The following is a 24,496-nucleotide window of genomic DNA, read 5'->3' as shown; positions in this document are numbered from 1 at the left end:
CTTGGCATGCAGCTTACCCTGCTGGGTCTAGCAGTGTGTTGCCTGAGTAGCTTTATATCCATTGCCAGCTGTGCCAGTTATCACCAGGAAAGACTCCTGAATCCCCCCCCCAAATAGCTTGCAAAACCTCCTCCCAAAAAATTGTTGAAATATTGAAAAAGTGGAGAGTATGTAGGTCTCTCTTTGTGTTGTAAGAGGGCACCCAAAGGGTGCTCACATAAGGAAGACTTCCCAGAACAGGATATTCTTCTGGGCTAAGCAAGGGCCACTGATCCCATGGGCTATTCGGCCATGCTTCATTCATGTGCCAGCCACCAGGCACATCGCAGAGGCACTGGAAGAGTTCAACAGGGTTATCAACACAGGGACAAACATAACCCAAAGCAGGGGCCAAAGGAAACATTCCCCTGCAAACTTTGCTCAATTAATGGACAACTGTTTCTCCCCATTAGGTGGCTGCCACTGACCTGCTGTGAGGTTGTCCTACAGAGCTTTGGGGTCCATGTCTGAATGGATTGCTGTGGCCTTCTCAGCTCTCCCTTCGCCCAGTGCCCTGCATCCTAATACTCAAAGACAGAACAGGACTTGGAAAAATTACATGTAAGTTTGCTTAGACTCTTCTCAAATCTCACAACAAGAGTTTTCTTAGATAATAAAATTGCACATGGCTTGCTTTTGTTTTGTTTTGTTTGGGGGCCACATCTGATAGTGTTCCAGGCTTACTACTGGCTCGTGGCTTTGCGACAACTTCTGGTGATGCCAGGGATATAAAGGTATCTAACTGGAGTCAGCTGTGTAAAAGCAAGTACCTTAACCTCTATACTGTTTTTCCAGTCCTGGCATCTCTACTTTTTTGAGTATTTTTTTCTTTAAACATCATGATTACAAGGTTGTTCATACTACAGTTTTATTTTCACAGGTAAGGATTGAGTTACAGTCATAAAGTGTTTAACAACATTCACCAGTGCTCATTTCCTGCCACTAGTGTCTACAGTTTCCTTCTCACCTTCCTTCATGTCCTCTTACCTCCCTTCTACCTTTCTCCATCTGCCTCTGGAGCAGGCATTCTCCCTCTTCTTTCTCCCCTCTCTTCTTTTTCTTCTCTCTCCCCTCTTCTCTCCTCTTTCCTCTCTCCTTCCTATCTTCCCTTTCTCTTCTTTCTCCCCTCTCTCCCTTATCTCTCTTCTCTCTTCTCTCTCACATCTTTTAACAAAATTTTTGGGATATCTATAACAGAGGATGGGAACCAGGGTTAAAATCTGCATATTGGAGGCTCCTTAATTCAGTGGTTCTTCACATGCCCTTTCATCAGAATCACCTCCATGGCTTATTATTATATTAGAGCTTTCTATGCCCCCTGCCCTGAATTTCTGATTCAGTAGAATGTGCCTCTCAAACAAATCTCCAGATATTGACAATGAAGGGACTCCCCCCCCCCCTTGAGAATCACTTCTCTAACTCAAATGTGACTAAAAGGACATGATAAAAGTAGAACAGGGCATTAAAGTTTTGGTATTCAGTTCCACTACACTAAGATATTTAGTGCTTTACTTACTATATTGACTCCTCAGAAACAAGAATTCTTTTGTTTATTGGAGTGGTTTTTTTTAAGGGGACCACACCAAAGATGCTCAGGGTTGACTCCTGTCTCTGTGCTCAGGGATCACTCCTGGTCAAACTTAGGAGGCTATGTGGGGTGCCAGGGATCAAACTTGGGTCAGTTTTTGATTGCCAAAATCATTCCCTACCTCCTCTACTATCTCTCTGACCCCTCAGAAGAGAGGATTTTAAGATACGGTCAGCATGGTCACATTCTATAGTTCAGCCAAGTCGAAAGAAAAGATGTGTATTCTTTGCCAGCTCTGGTAGTCCAGAGTACCAGTCATTCTTTGACCTGGTTTCTTTTTTTTAGCAGAGTGACTAGTAGTGCTCTTCTCAGGCCCAAGTGACAACTACAGCCCCACAGATGTGCTCCTTCTCTGCCTGTAATTACACTCAAAAGGGAAGATCTTTGTTCCCCGGGGCTGGGAAATACATAGTTCCCTTTCAAAGTGAATCACCCTCCTATTATCCCTCCCGTCATACTCTTACATGGGACTTGATGCCAAATCTCTTGTGAAAAGGAGATGTACCTCTGAGAAAGAATCCAAGCCAGCAAGTCTAGGTTTGTGTTGAGTTTGACATTCCACAACTGACAGGATGGTGAGGATTAGCATGACATTGTTACCTTTAGAACCAACCATTCACCTCTCTGCTAAGCACAGGAACAATGTGTTTTTTGTTAGTAGGAAAATGTAAAAGAGTTTACTTAACCAAAGCACCCTTGGAAATCTGGGAGTGTATAAAGAAGTACATACGTGCATGAGAATATATGTGTGCATGTTCACATATTCCTGAGCTTTCCTGTTGGAGTTTTAGAGGTTTTTTCCTTTTGTTTTTATCAAATATCTGTGTGTCGTAGTATGAATGAAAATATGAGTTATTTGAGAAATTTCTGTACATTTAAAATCTGTGCATATACTCTGATATACAGCATTTCACTTGAATATGTAAATGTTATTCAGTGTGGCACATATGACTAAGAGTCCTTTAATTATAGTTCTCGGAGGTTAGGAATAATCACAGGTAATAAAGAAGTTCCCAAACAAATACATATTGAAGGAACATATCTACTTAACAAAGACAAAAATCCTGGAGGTAGCTTTATGTACACATGCTTCAAAGAAATAAGGACAAAAAAATAAGAAATATCATAGAACTGATAGAACTGATAGGTGAAAGGCTATATTCAGATTTTCCTTTAAAGTCAGACTTAAGGGGACTCTCCATATTTTTCTACTTTTATGTAAAATGATGTTGTTCTCAGATGTTTGTTGCCTGTTGTAAATGTGATGTTGATCATGAAATAAACCATGAAAATGTCCAAGGGAAAAAAAAATTTTTAATTCTCCTCTCCTCGCTCTTATTAAATTGTATATTTGTAGAATTCATCTTTTTCATGTTCATTTTTAAATAAATCCAAACAATTATTTATACTGTTTTTAAATTTTATGTACCTAAAAAAAGAGAAAGATACCATTTTTGAAGACCATTTTTAAAGGATTTTATTTATAGTTTATTTTTTATTAAAAACATATTTTTTCCATAATGGCTTACATATCTTTCACAGTAGTGTTTTAGGTACATATTAACATTGAATCAGGGGAATACCCATCACCAACTATGTCCTCCACCCATTTCCAGTTCTCTTTCTACAACCCATATACCCCACCATCACCCCCCAGGCTGCTAGAGTAGGTGGACCCCTCTTTGTCTGGCTTACTATTAGTGATCTCATATCTCTTTGGTCCTGGAACCCTCGTTTCCCCTTCTATTTAAGAGGCAGAGCTAGAAAAATCGAGGTATGTGGTTTTGTTTGAAGGCAAGAAAAGCAATAGAATGGGGTACAAAATAAGAGGAAAAAAAAAGATCTCACTTTTGAAGACCATTTTTTCAACTTATCCTTTACTCACAATGTTGTGAACTTTGAAGAGTTTAGCTTTAATCATCTATAGTGTCATCATCTCCACAATAAAAAATTTGTAAAGACCTTTCTCCTATGTGAGATATAAAGAAACACAGTAAGAGAATAACAAATGGACAAAGTTATTGGAACTAGAAGTTTTGTCTTTAGAACTGTGCTTTTGGGGCAGGCTAGTGGTGATAGCAGGGGATAAGAAGTATCCTTGGGGTACTGATAGAGGGAGGCTTTCTGGTCATGAGTATGGTGTTGGATTGATGTATGCCAGCCATGTGATAACACTCCTGCCCCATTAAAAAAATATTTTAAAAAGAAAGGAGAGCTGTCTTCTGGGAGGTGCCTGAAGGCTAGCAGAGCTGGGATTGGCATTGGAAGTTATGAGTAACTTCAGTACCACCATCACTGGTCCAGTATCTCTGTCAAGCATGAAATACTCATGACTTTGGAAGAAAATTTTTAGTTTGTGAGGCATCTTAGAAGTTTCTTGATAGAAAAAGGTTTTCACTTTGTGAAGCAAGAATCAAAGGAGTAGGCAGAGTTGAAGCTTGTACATCTGACTTCTACTTCAGCATACATGAGTGTCTAATTCCCACCATCAGGTCTTCTTGATTATCTTTGTTTGATGCCACTCAATTTTATAGCCATAGGCTGGGAAGCACAGAGGGCTGCTAGAACACACCAGCAAAATCCAGGCCTTCAGTTCCTGTGGGACCTGGCAGGCCTGCCCAAACCACTCACTGCAGCCTCTGGCAAAGCAGTCAAGTGATAAGTGTACAGAGTTTCTCTCTAAAAGCTACATGTATAATGTTTGGAGACGGTAAGGAAAGGGGTGGAAGGATGTACAAAAGATAGATGGGAATCCACTGTGCTTTTCCTCCAGTTTTGTTGTGAGACTAAAATGGTACTGAAAAATAAAGTTGATTAAATGAATACCAAACAATACACTGATTCTCTTTGTAAAAATAAATAGCAGTGGATTATCTTGTGATTTAGCATTTTCACTTCTGGCTATATATCTAGAAATATGAGCAAGGAGTCGAACAGAACTTGCACACCTATTCTAGCCACAAGGTAGAAGTAACCCCTATGTCCAACATTGGACAGTAGATAGAGAAGATGTAGCAGAAGGCATATAATTGAAGCCCTGTCAGCCTTAAAAGTGGAAATTTTGACTCATAATACAACATAAAGGAGACTGAAGTTCATTCTCGCTAAGAAAAATAAACCAGAGAGAAAAGGAGTTATTGTACCATCTCACTTAACAGGAGGTAATCTCTCTGTTCTTATTTAGAACAGCCAGATTCTTCATTTAAAAGTCAAACAGTAGTTAGTGGGAACTAGAAAGGAAGGAGAACTTGAGAGTTCAATGGATCCTGAGCTGCTTCTCTTTGGGACAATTCTAGTGATGATGGTGATGGGCGTACAAAAATATGAATGTATATAATGCCACTAAAGTGTATTATTTTACTATCAAAAATGTCAATAATTATTCTCAAGTATAATTTAATAACACTTGACAAAGAAACTAGAGCTTACTTTCCTTCCATGAAACGTGTGCTTAGTAACTCTGTAGTGACTGGTGGGGATGATACAGTGCATGAAATGGGATCAAAATAGATGGTCATGTTCCAGACACATCCTCCATTCTGATTCCCTTTGGTAGACAATGAAATATCATCAGTGTGTTCTATTGTCATAGGCACTGTTTTCCTTTCAGAACAATGATATACTTGTTGGATCATCAGATAATTTTTCCTACGCATTTCTGCCAACATGCCAGTTATAATAGGAACCTGCTTGGGTATGAAGAATGGCATCAAGGTGCTAGCCCTGCATGTAGGCCTGCATCTTCTGAGCAGTGTGCTTATACATAGTTCTGTGAATAGTGTTCCTGAACACACGGGGCTATGAAAGTAAGCCCAGAGCTTCCTGCTTGCACCTAACAGGTCCTGGTTAGTGGATTGTGGAGGCAGGAACCAGGGGGCAGGGATTTGCACAGGCTAAAACTAGTAGGAAATAGAAATTTGAAAGAAAATTATTAGTGACTAGTTTTCCTGCGAAAACACTTCTAATTATGAGGATAGCTGCTCATTCCTAATGAACTGCAATCTATCCCCCATCACTAATATCACTAACATTGGTTATTATAGCTTACAGAATATTTGGATTTGGAGAGATGAGCGATATTTTGTCTTGCATACAGCCAACGAGGTTCCATCCCCAGCACCATATATGGTCACTGGGGCATTGCCAGGAGTAATCTCTGAAAACAGAATCAGAAATAAGCCCTGAACACTGCTGTATGTGGCCCAGTCTGCCACCAAAAGTACAATTTAATGAGTGACCCACAGACATGTGACCAGTAGGCAGTACTGAATCTACTTAAGGATCTTGGTGTGAAAAGGGGTTTCTGGTCACACCTTGTGATTCTCAAGGCTTATTCCTGGCTAGTATGTTCAGGGATCATTTCTGGAGGGACTCAAGGAAACCATATGTTAAACCAAGATCAGCCCCATGTGAGCAACTGCCCTGCCACTCTCTGCTTTTCAAACTACTCTTTGGGAGATTTTTATTTTAAGTTTCTAGCAAGTCCAGCCTAGCTTTGGCAGACTTCATCTAGCAGGGGTCTCAAACTCAATTTACCTGAGGGCCGCAGGAGGCAAAGTTGGGGTGATCCTTGCGTGCAAAGTCAGTAGTAAGCCTTGAACATTGGGGGGTGTGACCGAAACAACTAAAACAAAATAAAACAAAAAAAGATTCTTCTAGGGCAGGGCCACAAAATGTTGTATGGAGGGCCATTTGCGGCCCGCGGGTCGCAAGTTTGAGACCCCTGACTAGAGTATTTGGGGGGGGGGAACACCCAGTGACACTCAGGGGTTACTCCTGGCTCTGTGCTCAGAAACTGTTCCTGGCTTGGGGGACTATATAGGACAACAAGGATCAAACTGAGGTCCATCCTGGGTCAGATGTGTGCAAGGCAAATGCCCTACCATTGCGCTATCACTCTGGTCCCGATCTAGAGCATTTTTATGGGGCCTCATAGGCAAATCTTTTTCAGCTCTTTCAGAGCTTGTAATCCATAAATAATAGCACCTGAGGAACCCTAGTTGCAGAGAGTTCTGAATCCTCTGACCTGTTATCTTTCTTCCTCTATAAAACCCCTCAATGATGTTTGCTATACACAGGATCCTCTATGTGTGGATTTGGCTGAGCAGAAGTATTTTTTAAAAAAGTCAGGGGCCAGAGAGATAGCATAGCAGTAGGGCATTTGCCTTGCATGTGGCGACCCGGAAGGGATTTGGTTCTATTCCTAGCATCCCATATGGTCCACTAGCCTGCCAGGCAGAAGTGGAGAGGCAGAAGTAATAATCCCTGAGTGCCACTGGGTGTGGCCTAAAAACCAATCAATAAATAAATAAAAGTAAAAAAAAAATACGGCAATCAAAAAGAAAATAAAATTGAGTCATCCAAGTTAAAAATGCTAGTCAGCCCCCTATTTATTCCCTTTACAGATTTTTCAAACCTGCTTAGGAATAACTTGCCTGTCTTTTCTCTTAAATTGGAGAACAGTTAAATAAACAAAGGTTTCAGAATGATATGCCACAGGGAGCTGTATAGGTACCAGAATTCTTTAATTAAAAAATAAAGAAATCTGAAGGAGTTTTAGCAAAATAAATCCAGTTTAGCAAATCTAGGAATGAGAAAATCTTAGTGGTTATTTTGTCCTTGAGCTGAACTTAGACTGAAGTAAAGTAGATACAGATTCTGACCAAACTCAGTTCAGCCAACGACTTCAGAGCCACCATATTGAATGAGTTGGCAAGGGTTTACCTCCAGAGAAGCCCAGCACCCACCCACCTGGGGGGTGAGAGACAGACAGACAGACAGACAGACAGAGAGCAGACTTTGAGGTTCTCTCCTGGTCAGGTCCCCTGTTTCCTAGGAATCAGATGTCCCTTATTCCAGCTACCAAATTCATGTTTAGTGACAGCTTAGTTGCCTGGAACTCAACCACTCAAAACCTAAACTAACCTTCCTCCTTCCACAGCCCTCACCCCAGCCTCTTCCCATACACCCCACCTGCCCACTCACATCCCACTTCCCCTTTTCAAAGATTAAGCTTCAGAAAACAAGATAGCTTTGGTTTAGTAAAGATGGTGAATATATCCTGGAGGCTATCTGTAGCTAATGCCACCAAGCTGCTGAATCATTGAAAAAAGTTCAATGTTTTATCACTGGGGAAAAAAACTTGTGGAAAGATTTTGAGCAGCAACAACAAAAAACAATTTTTAACTGCCTACTAACCAGTGTATTGAAACAAACATGGAAACAAAAAAATATTCTTATCTCATTTAGTATGGTTAACTCTTGTTCCTATTTTCATGCCTGAATAATCTATGAATGTTGACTTACTATGGCAAGAAAAAAAAATACTACTAATTGTTTTTAGTCTTAAGAAACTGTAAGTTTTGGCTTTTAACACATTTCCTTGTCAGAGTTTAAATTTCAGATATTCTGTTTATGTTTATTACTGTTTGGAGGCACTCTAACAGTTGTGCTATTAATGATACCATTAATGCTATACTAAATAATTCATAAGCAATGTTTTTTCTCTCATAGTTACTGGGGAATCACTGGCTTATTTTTTTAGCCAATTCAATGTTTTTAATGATGTATGATTATATGTAATATACTCAGTTTCACACTCCGGTTCTGCCCAAGCATCTTCAAAATTCATTTTTATTCTTTGCATATACACTAATTGTACAAATACAGATGATCTTACCAGCATGGCAATTTATGATAATATATTTTTTTAATTTCAAGTGAGACTCTAAATAAATTTAGGCACTCGTATTATAAAGGTGCTTATCAAGTTTTATCAGTGTAGCGCATAAAATTTAATATATGATTACATTATATTAAAATGTTATGTTATCACTTAGTATACTTAATATATTCATTTAGTAATTTTTGAAAATTTGTTGCTTCTTAGAAATTCTGTGTGTGCCTTTGGGGGGGAGAATAAACTTGGCACTATCAAAATAACAGTTTTCTCTGAGCCTTGATTTAACTTAGGGATTGGCATCCCACTCTTTCAAGAATGTCCGTACATTAAATTGATTGTGTGAGGACTCTTACTGCAGCTGGTGAATTCCCAGTCAGCAATGATGATGATAGGAAAGAACAGTATATGTGTTGTCACAGGCATATGAGAGTTTCTATAGTTCTTTTTTTTTGTTTGTTTGCTTTTTGTTTTTTGAGCCACACCCGTTTGATGCTTAGAGGTTACTCCTGGCTAAGCGTTCAGAAGTTGCCCCTGGCTTGGGGGGACCATATGGGATGCCGGGGAATCGAACCACGGTCCTTGCTTGGCTAGTGCTTGCAAGGCAGACACCTTACCTCTAAGCGCCACCTCACCGGCCCCAGTAGTTCTTAACTAGAATCCATACTCCATGTTGCTAGAAAGTTTTTCCGGTATTTTATGTTTGGTTTATTACTAGGCCAAAATGTTAAACTGAGTCTAATGTATTAAATGCTAGTAAGTACTCAAAAGAGAAGAATCAGAAAAGTTTTTATTTTTTGAAAACAAAAGTAGTCTTATTTCCCTTATTATAAAAGGAGTATATGTTATTCTACATAACTTGCAAAATAACAGTAGAGAGAAGGAAATCAGTTATCATCTAGCCACCAAATACATTTTGACATCTGACACATGCTTTTGTACATTTATTTAGACTTTTTAAAAAATAATCAGCTAATTCCAAATCTACAAGCATTGCTCTGGATTGATGATATCCCATAAATTAGAGTAGTTTAGATATCATTTCACCAAATAGAGATCTCCTTGTTGTGTATTTTTTTCTTTCAAATTTAGTAATCAACCTTCAAGAACATAGTTGGACTCTACATTTTTTGTCAAGTAAAAATAACTATGAGCTTGTGTTTATTTTAAAATTTGTTTTCTCAATAATAAATTACAATAGTATGGCCCTGGAAGATCTTAGTGTTTCATGAAAAAAAGATTAAATCAGGGCCCGGAGAGATAGCACAGCGGCGTTTGCCTTGCAAACGGCTGATCCAGGACCAAAGGTGGTTGGTTCGAATCCCGGTGTCCCATATGGTCCCCCGTGCCTGCCAGGAGCTATTTCTGAGCAGACAGCCAGGAGTAACCCCTGAGCAATGCCGGGTGTGACCCAAAAACAAAAAAAACAAAACAAAAAAAAAGATTAAATCAGATATAAGATGACTGTATTATTATTAGGTCAATTGCTATGAGTTTTAGAAAATTGAAAATTCACGATCAATAGACTGAAAGGCAGTTTGGCAGAAAAGAAAAAGGTCATACAGCTGATTCTCTCCCAGAGCTTCATCCTAAGGCAAACAATGGATTCCAATTGAATTCTGGTTATATCTGATGGTAACAACATGTAATTCAAATGATCCCTTCCTGTATTGAATCAGAGTTTTCCCTCATTTCATATCCTTTTGTTTCCCAAAGCAGTTTCATTTGGTATGGTAGTACAGCTCCTAGAGTATATAGGATGTCTCTATTTCCCTTTGAACAGCTGGAGGATTTTTGCATAAGGATCGAATACTCCCTAACAGTCAAAGTTAGAAAGAATAAAAAAAGAAAAAGAAAGAATCAGAGAAAATTTTTCATTTTATGAAGATAAAAGTAGTCTTATTTTCCTGATTGTAAAAGGAATATACATTATTCTACTTAACTTGAAAAATAACAGAAGAGAGAAGAAAATTAGTTATCTATCATCTAGCCATCATATACATCTTGACAACTGACTCATGCTTTTATACATTGTGCAATTTGTACAAAAAGAAAATTTTTTTTTAGTTTTTGGGCCACACCTGGTGATGCTTAGGGATTACTCCTGGCTATGCCCTCAGAAATCACTCCTGGCTTAGGGAACCATATGTACAAATTTTGTACATTTGTATTTTTTTCTCCTTTTCTTTCCCTGAAGAAAACCAGATAAAAATGAAGGGGTTTGTTAGAAAATTCTCATTACAATGTTTTGAAAGGTATTCCACAACCTAGTGGCAATAAAATAGGAAGTGTATAGAAAATGACTATTAGAAGAGTTTTCATTTCTTTTTAAAACTGAATTATTGGGCCAGTAGTAATTTATACAGGGGTTAAGGTACTTCCCTTGCACACTGTCAACCTGGGTTAAATCTCTGAGTACAGAGCCATTAGTAAGCCCTGAGTACCACCAGGTGTGACCCCCAAAGCAAAACAAATAATTATTTTTTTATAAACTGAATTTGGCACAGAGAATGATTTGTCTTCTCTGTATGAGACAGCTTCTTTATAAACTGGTTCTTCAGCGTTTGTTTTTCCTCATCCTTTCACCTCTGTGCCCTTTATGTAGCAGGGATTTCAGATATGAATTAATATATTTTTGGTTTTTGGGGGCTACACCCGTTTGATGCTCAGGGGTTACTTCTGGCTAAGCGCTCAGAAATTGCCCCTGGCTTGGGGGGACCATATGGGACGCCGGAGGATCGAACCACGGTCCTTCCTTGGCTAGTGCTTGCAAGGCAGACACCTTACCTCTAGTGCCACCTCACTGGCCCCTATGAATTAATATTAATGTGATTCTTTGACGAATGGTGAAGCTCTTTCCATCGTGGTCCAGAGCATGAGGACCAATGTTCATGATTCTGTTGAACGCTCAGATTGGGCACAAGTGTGGGCATGTTATGTCCAGTATTCCAGTACGCTCCTAGGGGAGGGAGTGCAGCTATGGATCATGAGAAGTGTAGTTTTGTCTTCCAGTTTTGGTTTGACAGCCTCACCTCATAGAGTCACAGCCCTGACTCTTAGGTGACAGACATATCACAGAAGCCTGAAACTGTCCCTTAAAATGTTTATGAGTAGCTGACATCTACTTCCCCCTTCCATTAATTGCCAGTATTTATCATAAAATTGCAAGAATGTGCCCAAAAGTGGGTTTATCATTGACAATGAAATTAACTTTCTCTAACCTAGAGCCAGTGAAAACTAAAATGCTCCTCACCACATAAAAGTTTTGCTTTCGCTGTGCCCAGACCCCTCCCACCCTGTCATCACACAGTCATTTGGAATCTAGTTTGGGGACAGTGTGGTTGTACCTCAAGTGTATATGACCCACTTTTTCATAAGATTTAATTACCCATGTCTTTACGAGTCAGAAGTTCTAACAGTAGTGGATGATCACCCCCTGAAGACTTGCCAGCGTGTTTCATTTGAGCCATCCTTGGACAGTTTGTGACGGAAAGGCGGTGTTAGCGCTACAGGGTGTGGAAAAGTTCCCTACCAGAGGTTCTCCGGACTTTTCCTCTAGTTTCTGGATAATGAGAAAGTACGCAGGTAAAGATGCCTTTCTCTGCATTCACTTCTTCTATGTCTGCAGCATTTTCTAAACTGACTTATAAAAATGAATCACTCCCTGCTTGTTCGCTATGGTTATTTGTGAGGGACTCAAGGAAGAAGTTTTTTTTTTCATTCCTGTGCCAGTGAAAGAGAGGGATTGCAGTGTCAGCTGACATCTCTCACCTCTCTCTCTCTCTCTACCCCTAGAAAACATCCTCTTACAGTGCTTTTTCTTCCTTGCACTACAAGGTGTTTTCCTGTGAAAGTCAGCTGCTTGGGTAGGTAGTGCCCGCAATGCGGGAGTCAGTGATGGGTGAGCTGCTGCAGGTAGCGACTGAGGACAGGACTGAGAAATGCAGTGAGAAGATAGGGAAGAGAAGGGGGAGAGAAGGTGACCAGGACATTTTGTTTCTTAGAGAACATTGTTCTTCGAGAACAATGTTTTTCCACAGCAAAACTTTGCTCCACAGCAAACTCCAAGCCGATTTCCATCAGGTGCTCTTAACTAACTGGGGCAAAACCATTCCTATGGTCCACTCTGTTGCAGAAATGTTTCAGCTATTACCTTGGTTCCTTGGAAGAACTTTAAATACTTACTATTTCAAAGCTCGTGGGTATCCTCTTCCTGACGTAGAGCAATGTTTGTGGGTGCAAATTTTAGTGGGTGATCGGCCAGCATGTGATTGGTGGTAGGGTGGTGTGCATGCCTCTCAGATCCCACTTACCTTTGCGCTAACTAAAAATGTCCTTCAGTAAGGTAGTGCTGTTTTCCCTGAAAGTCTTGATAGAGAAAAAGAATAAAAATACAGACACTAACTGGAAAAACTGTCACACATTTGAACCACTTTGCATCTTTTGTTAGGACAAACCTGGGTTAGGTTTTTTACATTTGTGAAGTTGTGCAGTAGGTGGAGCAGTGTGGGTGGCCCAGAAAAAAAAAGTAGCGGTTAGAATAAGATTTTCCATTTATTGCCCTTTTGTGCATGGCTAAAAATAAGATTCAAACAAATCAGATTATGTAGTGCAAGCACAATCGCTCTGTTAATTCTGATGACTGGTTTGCCCACATCTTTGCATCTGTCTGGTAAGTGGCGCATTGGGAAATAAATGTGTCTCTGTTTAAGTAGCAAAAGACAGCCAGGATTTTGCACTGTTTGTCTACATGTGATAGTTTGTCAGCATTTTCCCCTCCTGAAAGAAGAAAGACACGACTCATATATAAACAGAGTATGTCTTATAGTAGAAAATCTAAAGGAGTGATAGAATCCTTCAGCCTGTTTTATTTTTAAGTAATTGCCTTGTTTGAAAATCTCCATCTTCTTGGTGCATTGTTAGAAAGTTGTTTCTTATAGACTCAGATCAGTAAAGGAAGACATTTTTGCATGATGGTGCCTGAGAGATTGGGATGTTCTTTTTACATACAAGAGGGAATAGGAGAGATAGGATTTAATACCCTTCAAGAGCAAAGATGTCAAGGGGACAGTTAACCAAGTGAAAACTCCCCTTCCTCTGACTGAGTGTACCGCATGACCACAGTAGATGACACAATGTCAGTTTGTGGCTAGAAGAAGCACCAAGAGCTGTGGTATCAGCTTCGCTGGGAAATTTGTGCCTCACGATCCTGGCGAGGGTGCTGCCCCTGTTTCCCACAGTGGGTAACAATGGCATTTCCAAAAAATGAGAATCTACAAATCTTCCATGCTGTCAGTGTGGGGTGCTCTGTGAATGGTGAGTAAAGAGAACACTTTTCCAAAAGTCTCTGGAAATGAAGGCTGCAGTCTTATTCCTCTTTAGGATCTCCTACTTCAACAAGTAGTGAAATGTGGTGTTTCTCCTTTTTGGAGAAAGAGGACTTTGGATCAAAACTTAGCTCCCTGTTGATCTTGATTTCTTTCTTTTACCTCTCCTGGGTGTGTTTATTTGAAAATGGAAATGAGGCTAGTACCTAGGACCTATCTCATAGAGGGTTTGTGAGGGTTAAATGAGGTGAAAAAAACTATAAACATATGTATTATACATACACTATATAAATATATATAATATATGGATAGTATGTAGTACTAAATATATAAACCCAAAGCCAGTGCTCAATAAATGATGTTATTCTTATTTATTCTATTGCACCCTTAGAATGTTAGGTTTATAAATAAGTTGAATAGCTACAAGTCACTTAGTGTTTAATAGGTGAGTGATTCTGTGATTGTTCTTTTTTTTTGGCATCAAGTACAGTGGAAGTGTCTCTTTACAGTTGTATGGCATTCATTTTGTTGAACATGTTCAGTTATTTTTGCTGTCTTAAATTTTTACTTAAATATGGATATTTTATTTCTAACATCTGTGCATGTTAATTGTAGTACCTGTTGATGTACAGTAGGAGAGAGTACTAATGTTGTAATAGAGTAAAGTTTTAAATACTCCAGTGGAGACAAGAACAGGTGAGACTCGGAAGCATTTGCCTTCTACAGAGGTGTGATTCCTCACAAAAACCCTCGCTGCTGTGATCATTCTGGTTACTTTTGATCAGCCCCACAGATGACCAACAATCAAAGGCAGAAAACAATTACTTTTATTTTTATCATGTTTTAACAGATTATTTTCTGTTTAATGCAATATCTATTTGCCTTTATAAGAGTTCTTTATTTATTTTTATTTATTATTTATTTTTAGTAGGGCTGTGATGTAGGCATCATTTAGCTTTTGTAATTAATCTTTGGAATTAGATTCTAAAAGTTCAGATCAGTCTTCCTTCAATCGCTTCCATGACCTTCATGGGATACGTTTACTCCATTCATTGTGTTAAAAAAGAAATTATGGCTCACATTGGTGCTGTTCACCTGGGACCTGATAAGACATGATAAATGAGACCAATAAGCTAAAGGATTAAAATATGATCCAGAGAGAAAACAGGGATGGATGGTTTTTATTGAGTTTATGTTCTTTGCTAGCTCTTAAAAAAATCTTCTCCATTTTTTCCTCTTGATGGTTTGTCGAACCTTCTCTATCAGAAGCATAACTTCTGACTGATAATTTTTACATTAACATCATTATGTTTCCTGGGTTTTTAATGTTAAGACCCAGCTGCTCAGAATGGAGCTATTTCTCAGGTCATTTACACTCATGGAATCTGTCTTCATATATTGAAGTAGAACCCAGGTTCTTTTATCACATCCAACAGTGCTGCTTTGACCAGATTTTTTTTTATCTGTTGAGCAGAGGAAATCACCCAGAGCAACTGACTAACTGACTAACCCAGAGCAACAGCCTGGAAGCCCCCTGTGTAGAGAGATGCACTCTGCAAGCCATTATCTTCCTTGCTTGCTGCACTTTGCTACAGACTGAAATTCCAGTTGAAATAATTGGAAGAAGATGATAAATTAGACAATAGTTGGGGTTCCTTTACACACCTTTAGAAGGAGTGACAGATTCAGAAATGTTTCCTGTTGGTATACTGTGTGCTTCTTCCTGCATAAAAGTGAGTTTTAACATGATGTTTCATGTGCAATTTGAGGGTACTGGCTGGGCCAGTCTTACTATGCCTTTGGCTGCATAATTTAAAGCATTTGCAATGGAGATTTTTCTCTAATGATATATTTTAAGTGCAGGTCCACATTGCTGGTTTAATGTACTCAGTCATGGAATGTTTAGAGTTTATTGCTAATGGCTGAATACTTGGGAAAATCAGAATTTTCAATAAGATTGACATTTGTAGTGAGAAATACAAATCTAATGAGAGCATTTCCACCAAGGTTTGTAATTAGGGCTGCATAGAGGGAATTCATACGCACACAGTACAGCACAGAAGGGCATGGTGGAAGGTGAAATTGCATACTTTGCTCTGAATGAGGGATGAAGGCCAATGTGTCAATGCCAGGCCACCACACTATAGCATATAAATGATACTGTCACCAATTGCTGCACAGGATGCTGAAGGAATTCCACTCCAGTAAATTACATTATTTAGAACCTGAGGCATTGTATTGGATGGGGAGGGAGCATAGAATAGAGTCTGTCAGCACCAAGCTGAAGCTATTAACAGTACAGCTCTGCAGGCCTGCAAGTCAATGGTTGCCGTTATACCTGGACACTCTGCAGTCTTCTTTGTTAATTAGTTTGCAGAAATTACAGGTGTGTACAGGTAAATGCACAGCATGTCTACTAAAGGCACAGGTTACAGTGATTTCTATCACAAGGTAATGTTGAAATTCCATTATTGTTAATATTTGTGGCTGGGTGGCTTTAAATGTGTAACATAAACTTACCCCTATTTTTTGTGAGTATCCATCATATATATATATATATATATATATATATATATATATATATATATATATATATATATATATATATTTGGTTTTTGGGCCACACCCGGCGGTGCTCAGGGGTTACTCCTGGCTGTCTGCTCAGAAATAGCTCCTGGCAGGCACAGGGGACCATATGGGACACCGGGATTCGAACCAACCACCTTTGGTCCTGGATCGGCTGCTTGCAAGGCAAACGCCGCTGTGCTATCTCTCCGGGCCCTCCATCATATATTCTTAGGATGTACTCTTCATTTTCTCTGTAACACTATTTTTCTCACATCCTCTCTTTTAAGAACATATGTTTCTTTCTTTAATCTTCTCCAAACACTTGTTCCCTCTCATCACCTTCCATCCCTAAGGGAACCAAATTGTTGTGGTGGTGCACAGCATTGCATTTTGTGAAGAAACTCAGGAGTAGTTAATTTCTAGAATGTAGTTTGTGCAGAATAACTTCATTTACTTCTATTTCCTTTACCCCTTGTATAGTACATTGAGGTATCCTGTTCTAATTGATCTTTCATAGCTTCTCTGGAAAAGAATTAGAAGAAATGGCACATCAGTTGTGCTACTTTCTAAACCACTGGAGATAATGATAGTGAGCTTTGGTCACTTTGACTTCAAACCCATTCTTGAAAAAGCTAGTAATACTAAGTGAGCTAGAACTAGTCATGGTCACTTCTTAACCTGAGAGGAAATGCCCACTGCTAAGTGGGTAGTGTCTTGTATCACCATTATGACCTTCTTAAATTTATTTTACATTTTGTTCTACATGACAAAAACCTGAGTCTTTGATAACCTGCCAATAAAGAGAATAAAATACTCAGCAAAATATCTTTATGACTTCCCAGTGGCAGAATTTAGGCATCCTTTCTGTAACATTGCAAAAGGACAGATAATAATATCATGAACTTGACTTCCATTCTTTCTAAAAATAACACTCCATTTGGTATCAGTATATTATAATGTAGTGTTTTATTTTGAAGTCCCGGTCACAATCTTATTCATCCAGCCAGTGATGTAAAGATACTTGGAAAATCAATTTTATACTATCCTCCCTTTAAAAATGTTGTTAGTTGATGAACCTCAAATAAGTTTATAAGGTATGATATAAAAATGTTAATGCCCTGTGCTGGCAACCAACATCCAAAGTGCTTACCAATTTGACTTTATTATAGCTACGTAAACATTCAGGAAACATCTATGGGGGGAGATGAGGGTATCTCCATATATAAGTTCACTCTTTTTTCCCTTTTTTTTTTTTTTGTGGTTTTTGGGTCACACCCGGCAGTGCTCAGGGGTCATTCCTGGCTCCAGGCTCAGAAATTGCTCCTGGCAGGCATGGGGGACCATATGGGGTGCCGGGATTCGAACCGATGACCTCCTGCATGAAAGGCAAACGCCTTACCTCCATGCTATCTCTCCGGCCCCTCTTTTTTTCCTTTTTATATGTTCATTTCAGTGGTGATATTTGACATGTTTTCTTTCATTCCATGACACCGATGAGAAAATGACTTGTTTTATTGATCACCGTAGTAATGCATAAAGAGCATATGCCTTTGTCCTGACCTCTGGGATCACCATGCTCTCAGACTCTATCCTTGAGTTTTTCTAAATTGAATCCTAATGGTCAGAATTTAACAGCATCTAAAATAGAACTGGTTTAGAGTCCTCTCTCCAGTCGTCCTTTGTTCTTGCCTACCTATCCATGTCTGACTATATCCCCTTCTTCTTCTTACATTAAAATTAGAGAGGGAGGGGGGAAGCTCCTTTGGAGAAATAGGTCTTTGGAGAATTGTGAGTACTCATTCGGAAGCTATTCTTAGTTCTGAGAAATATAATGAACTTGAGCTTTGAGTCCCGCTGAATCTCTCTTTAATGATCCCACCATCACCAACCCACTACCTGATTTTGTTTCCCCAAAGACTACTAGTATTCTTTCCTTAATATTCTGAATGGAGTGTCTTCCACGTAAAACACAAGTTGAAAAGAATTGAATCCTGTTGCCCAGCAGGCCTCTTCTTTAATCCAGTACTGGGAGATTCTTAATTGTTCTATTAAGTGCTTCTCTTTTGCATTACCTTAAAGTCTACTGTGTGGAAGAAACTTTTCTATAGACCTTGATTTACTTGTCAGAAGTCAACCCATTAACAGTAGCACTTCACTTACATTATCATTATGGTGTTTCCAACTGGCATTTGCTGCCACACACTGTCTTGCCCGTGTTCCCAGTGCTGAGAAAAAAAAAGGAGACTTTTGTTCTGACTTGATGAGGGAAAAAAAATGCAAACAACAACACCAGTTCTCTCACCAGAGATCCTATAAAGACCTGTTCAAGTGAACAATAAGGTCATTTGTTCACATATGACATAGGATATAAGAATTTAAGGGGCCGGGCGGTGGCGCTGGAGGTAAGGTGCCTGCCTTGCCTGCGGTAGCCTAGGACGGACCGCGGTTCGATCCCCCGGCGTCCCATATGGTCCCCTAAGAAGCCAGGAGCAACTTCTGAGCGCATAGCCAGGAGTAACCCCTGAGCGTCACAGGGTGTGATGGGAATGTTGCACTGGTGATGGGTGGTGTTCCTTTTATGACTGAAACCCAAACACAATCATGTATGTAATCAAGGTGTTTAAATAAAAAAAAAATTAAAAAAAAAAAGAATTTAAACAATAAGACCTCTTGTGAAATGTTGCAAAATATGCACCACAAATGTTGTGAAGTTCTCTGTCTTTTGGAGTCAGTTTTTGCATGGATTTCAAAAAATTATTAATGTAGGAACCATCCTTTAAGAAACAAAGAAAATTACTTGTCTTGCTGTAGCATTAAAGCAATTTCTATTCTCAGAAAAGCTAAAATGCATTCATGTATATAAAGCACAGGCATTATAATTTATCTTTTTAAAGTGTGTACTCTGTTAGAAAATGCCTTTTCCTTTTCACCTGAAATGGGAAAGCCATTCAGTAGGTCAAGACCATCCTTTTTCAGTAACATCTATCTTTAAAATGAAAAACAAAATCCTTTGAATCACTAAAAGATGAAGTTTTGAGGCTTAATAATAATTTTTTAAATCTTTCTCTTTTTTGTTTAGTTTTGGGTCACACCCAGCTGCGCTCAGGGGTTACTCCTGGCTCTATGCTCAGAAATCGCTCCTGACAGGCTCAGGGGACCATCTGGGATGCCAGGATTCAAACCACCATCCTTCTGCATGCAAGGCAAATGCCCTACCTCCATGCTATCTCTCTGGCCCCAGTTTTCTAAATCTTTCTTATATTGGAACATGGAGGGAAAATAATCCTGCTTTGAAGGGAATGTTTTAATTGAGAGTTTACTTTGATTTATTCCCTATCCTTTTTGGTTTTGAGACTTTAAGGAAGGCATGGAACATTTGCAAACCCCAGCAGGACTATGTCAGGAAAAAATGCAGAAATTTCTGGTCAGCTTGGGTCAGCATCTCTGTTAATGCCCTCTGAATGGTTCCAGGATTTGGTGATTCTGATGTTTAAAGAGCAGTTCTTCAGTAAATAGGTCTGAAAGGGTGGAAGGACATGACCAAGTCTGTAAAGTGGGGAGGGGACATGATTTTTAACTAGGTGACTTTCAGCTACCACAGAATAAACCAGTACCAGTCCACAGCTGTGGAGTAGTTGAAAACCACTGACTTAATTTACCAGAGGTGTCCCATTGAACTTGCTTAGTATTAAAGATTTTCAACTATTTGCAGATGGATAGGAATATATGGCCTTGCAGAATCCTCTAATTGAAGAAATGTTTCATCTCTAACTGTTGACAGAAAAGATTGCCTACTGATAATTGCTTTGCTTAAGTGTCTGATAATATGCCAGGAATGAGAGCATTCTGTGTTAGGTCATCTTTAATTATGCATGCACCACCTGTCAGCTCTAAATCACTACTGGATTAGATCCTCATGGAGTACATGTGAGGAGGTTGGGAGGATGCCGAAGTGATCTTTTTTAGAACAACAACAAAAATAGATAAATAGTAAACAAGGCTCCTAACCTTTTTAAAGGCAGCTTTTTAAAAAGAAGCCTGTCTTCATTGTTCTTGAGCAGGAATAAGTTATTGGTGTATATCTGAAAAATGTTTGAAACCTTGCCCAAGCTACCTCAAGTAAAGATAAATTACTGCGAGAGAGTCTGGTGGTTCCATCTGTTGCATTTCCTTTTTGCTCCTTCTCATAGTTGTAAATGAGCCAGGGAAAAGCTCAGAAGCATTTTTTTATAAGCTATGTGAGGACAGGAAGTATGGTAACTATGTTAGATTTTATGTATTTCTGGACTTTTTATTTTTTTTGGTAGTTGCTTGTCTTTTTTTAGAAGGATAAGTGAGGGTTGGTCATAATGCTGCTCCTCTCTGTCAGCTTTTGGTAGTTTTACTCTCACTTTTCAGGGTTGTTTGGGACTTTCTGGTGGGATGTTTGGGTTCTTTACTGGGGGTTCTGGTCTTCTGTCCTTTGAGACCTGGGTTTGTGAGAGTTGTTTCTCGTGGCTTCATTGCCTGGACCTGTTATAATGTGCTTTGCATAGAGGTATAGAGTGGGGATGGCAGGCAGTCCATCCCAGGGAAGGGACAAGCATTTATTTTAGGCTTGCCCTGTTGCCTCTCTGCTCTCCTGCTGGGGGAAATGGCCTCCAGAAGAGTTGATGAAGGCTCTCAGAAATGAGATTTGGAAATCCTGAAGTATCTTATTTCATTGCTGATGCTGCAGACTGGTCAGCAGAGAAAAGGGAGAAAACCCTGACCCTGGGCATATCTACCACCCAAACAGCATCCTCCTGCTCATTGCCTGGAAGCATTCAACTGCCAGGACCCTCCCCATTATTTTTTCTGCCCTCATCCAACAGCCCACCTAGGTAGTTCTGTCTTCAAAAGGAGTAGCCAGCTCTTTTCCATCCATATGTACAGCATTTGCACTCTTTGCATGTGGTTAAAACCCTTTCTTGGGGAGAATTGTTTTCTTTCAAGTGTTCTTGGTTCCTCATGGGCAAAAATAGCTATCCCTCCTTTGTGACCCCGCAGCGCAGAGCCTACCTCCTCCACAACCCTTATGCTCAACAACTCAAACTTGTTTATTCCTTTTTCTATCTCCTTCCCAACAAAATGTTTGCTGAAAAACTAGCATTATTCTAATCATGACTATAGACACCTTCTGCCCAGAGAGAGCATAATGATTCCTTTGGACATAACGGGTCTTAGATAAGGCACATTAAAAGTATTGAGTTTTGTTTTTAGTTTGACAGTGGATTTGACAGGCAAATCAACTTGAGGAGTTTGTGATCAGAAGTCAAGAATGGGGAAATCATTAGAATGTCCTAGAAATCAGGGGTTCAAAGATTTGAGGTAGTTTTATCTGGAGAGAAGAAAGATACAAGAGCTATATTTAGATTTTTTTCTTTTTCTTTTTTGGTGTTTGGACCACACTCAGCAACACCCAGAATCACTCCCGGAGAGATTCAGGGGACCATATGAAGATCTGGGGATAGAATTTGGGCCAGCTGCATGCATGGTAGCCACCCTACCCCGCCCCACACTATACTATTGCTCCAATTCCCTGTATTTAGGCATTTGAAAGACTGCCGTTTTAGAAAAGACAGTTAAAAAGTAGAAGCTGTAGAAGAGCTCTGGGTTTAAAGCAAGGATGTTCTTGAAAAGATCTCACTAACAAGCTATTGAACCAGTTGGTTTTATTTGGTAACAGTGAGCCCCCTGACACTAGAATGAGAATCATTATCTCTTGTGGCCTCTTATGGAACTGTTAGAAATAAGATTGCTGAGTTGTGTGGAAACATAAATCAGACAACTTCAGGGTTTTTGTTTATTTGTTTGTTTGGTTAGTTTATTGGTTTGGGCCATATCCAGCAGTACTCTGGGATTACTCCTCACTCTGTGCTCAGGGAACATTCTGACTCTGCTTAGGAGACCATATATGATGCTGGGGATCAAACTAAGGTCGATCCTATACACTTCTGCACTATCTCTCCAGACCTACCCAACATTATTTTTAAAGCTCAAAGTTCTTATTCCATGCAAGGTGTGAAGATGATCATTAACCCCAACCTTCATGTGGAACCTAGTTTGTGTAGCGCTCACTCATCCCTCATCTGCCCACAAACTACAGGCTGACACTGGAGACTGGAAAGCCTTAGAGGGTAGGTTACATTCTCCCAGAGGTTAGCCACTAACTCGGAGGGAGCTTTGGAATATATGCAAGTTCATATACATCCTGATCTCTTGCAATCTGCATCTCCCCCAAAGCCTTAAATCCCCAGTTGTTCCTATGCAAGATAGAAATAACCTCATATTCTTTATATCATTGCCTTGAGGCCTGCACAAGACAGAGGAATCCTTTGCAGATAGTGATGCACTGTCCATAGATGGGTTCTTGACCTTTCTCAAACCCATGCTCATGATGTCTCTAGAACAGTGTACACAGGTCCATTTCTTGCTGTGAGCTAGATTAATAAAATAATGCAGTAAGAACATCTAGCACTTTGCCTCCCTCTGTCCAATAGATATGACCATCCACTTCCTCTAACTTTCTGGAGCTGAGGCCAGGCCTCTCACCCACCTCATGTGTCATGTCCTCTTGTCTTGTTTTCTCCACCGGAGCCATTATCTGTACTTTCTCATTCTCCTTTTTTCCCTATTCTTCTTCTGCTTCCTCTTCCTGATTTTTATTCCTCTTTTTCTCTAGCTCTGCCTTTTTCCCTTGCCACCTTCTTTTCTATAGTCCAGGTAGGATTGCTTTGATTTAAATGTTTTTAATTTAAAGTTTTTTTTCCACTTTTTTTTTCAAAATAGGAGCTTTTATATTACTTAATGATGAAGAAAAACAATGCATTTTTATTATCTAGTGAATTTGATTGAGGATCTTTTTTCTATTGTTAACATTTCCCACCCACTTGGGCTTGTAGTCCTTAGGTGCCAGACACACCACAGTTGAGTGTCTTTATGACATTCATGGAGCTAAGAGGGTGTCGTTCAGAAAAAGCCTAACCCATATATTAACTCAGACACTGCAAATTGCTAAATAAAGAGCTCCAGAATGCCAATTTGATCCTCTTATTCACAACCTCTCCCACTGAAATGAAGCTGTTGAAACAGAAAAAGCAATGGGTAGGAAGGGAGGTTTCAGCCATTTTCCTGAGTCAGAAATTGGAAAGTTGCCACCCAGATTCAGCCATCTCCTCCACTAATTCATTCATTCATCTGTTTAGCTAGCCAATCAGGAAATATGTTCTTGTCTGAGACCTGTGCCCATGAGCAGAATTTTGGTAGGTCAAAGGGTCCCTGCCTAGCTTCTGTGATTTCTTCCGTCCAACTGTGTCTTTGTGTAGCTGGAGCATTAGCTCATTTCATTTGTGTTTCTGATCCTTAGCAGTTCTCCCAGGACTCAGTAAGAGCAGGAATGCTAGTGGAAGTGTGAAATACCAGGAGGAAACAATTAAAAAAAGGGTTGGACCAAAGAGATAGCATGTCATTCAGTTGTATAATTTGCATGCACCCAACTTGGTTCAATCCGTGGTGCTACTGTCTTGACCCAGTACTACCAGATAGGTACCTGGTATATCTGGCTATATCTTTGGTGTCTGTTGACCAAGTATTGACAGAAGTGGCCTCTGGGACTCCCTCAGTACATAATAAGTGCTTCCTTACTCACAAGAGAGGGAGAAGGAGAGACAGAGACAGAGCAAGAGAGAGAATAAAGGAAGTAAAAGAATAAAAGTAGAAGAAAAAAGAAAATAGAGATTCAAAGGAAGAAGAACAGTTATATATGGTGCCAAGAACATAAATTAATATGTATTTTAAGTGTGATTTAGCAGTTGTATTTAGAGGGAATCACTACATCAGGAAATCTGAATAAAATTTATAGCGAAATGATGCTAATTATCCTCAGTTATACCCTTCTCCATATTTTGGTCCCACTGAGCTCTGTTGCCTTTTTTTTTTTTAAATAGTATCTTTATTTCATGGATGTAAAATTCCTTAACAAAATCTTAGCAAACCAAATTCAACAACATCAAAAAGAAATTATATACCATGACCAAGTGGGCTTCATTCAGGGATGCAAGGATGGTTCAACATATGCAAATCAATCAACGTCATACACCATATCAACAAAAAGAAAGACAAAAACCACATGATCATATCAATTGACACAGAGAATGCATTTGACAAAATCCAACACCCATTCATGATGAAAACACTCAGTAAATAACACATTTAAGCATCATGATTACAAACATGTTTGCAGATGGGTTTTAGTTATAAAAAAGAACACCCCTC

The 24,496-nt window shown here is 39.4% G+C and overlaps 1 protein-coding gene across 1 annotated transcript in view; it reads left to right on the top strand.

The window, feature by feature from the left end:
• Window positions 1-566: 566 nt before the first annotated feature.
• The window catches only part of BACH2 (BTB domain and CNC homolog 2), a 186,993-nt gene continuing 163,063 nt past the window's right edge, over window positions 567-24,496 (top strand). The window contains exon 1 of the mRNA XM_049772313.1: window positions 567-600. The gene's annotated coding sequence lies outside the window, so the exon portion shown is untranslated. The remainder of the gene's footprint in view (window positions 601-24,496) is intronic.

Source organism: Suncus etruscus, chromosome 4, assembly GCF_024139225.1.
Source record: "Suncus etruscus isolate mSunEtr1 chromosome 4, mSunEtr1.pri.cur, whole genome shotgun sequence".
NCBI lineage: Eukaryota > Metazoa > Chordata > Mammalia > Eulipotyphla > Soricidae > Suncus > Suncus etruscus.
Note: the sequence above shows the minus strand (reverse complement) of the source record. Positions and strands in the feature narration are given on the sequence as shown.